This window comes from Lutzomyia longipalpis, chromosome 3, assembly GCF_024334085.1.
Source record: "Lutzomyia longipalpis isolate SR_M1_2022 chromosome 3, ASM2433408v1".
In the NCBI taxonomy this organism is placed as follows: Eukaryota; Metazoa; Arthropoda; class Insecta; order Diptera; family Psychodidae; genus Lutzomyia; species Lutzomyia longipalpis.
In genome coordinates, this window is record NC_074709.1 from 13936024 (window position 1) to 13936442 (window position 419).

General features: G+C 27.9%; 1 protein-coding gene across 1 annotated transcript in view; it reads left to right on the forward strand.

Annotated features, from left to right (window-relative positions):
- Positions 1–419, forward strand: part of LOC129793173 (uncharacterized) — a 1136769-nt gene that overhangs the window by 831235 nt on the left and 305115 nt on the right. The gene's annotated exons all lie outside the window — the stretch shown is intronic.

A 419-nucleotide genomic window follows, 5' to 3' on the forward strand; every position in this document is an offset into this window, starting at 1 on the left:
TCAATTTAATTTTGCAGCAAAATCGTTTTTATTAATTATATTTTTCTTTATTTAAAAAAAATGTTTGAGGGTGATTAGAATTTATTAAGCACAAAATGTCAGAGTTTTGAACGAAAATTCCCTGGAGTTAGTGGGGAAAAATTAGAAAAGTTGTTGCTTTTAGAAAAGATAAAATTTTCCTTCCTGTTCTGTTTTCCAGCGACGTTTTGATTCTTATTTTTTCTTTGACTACGTTAAAATCCTTACGAAAATTAAACTAATATTTACCATTGGAATTGCCATACAGCTTCCATTTTTCTATTGTATTATAAATAAAATCTTAAAAATCATTTTGTAAAAAAAAAGATAAGAAATCGCGAAGAAAATTCGCGCTACGCGAACAGAGTAACCGTTATTTTCTAAACGCGCTTGATTGTTTC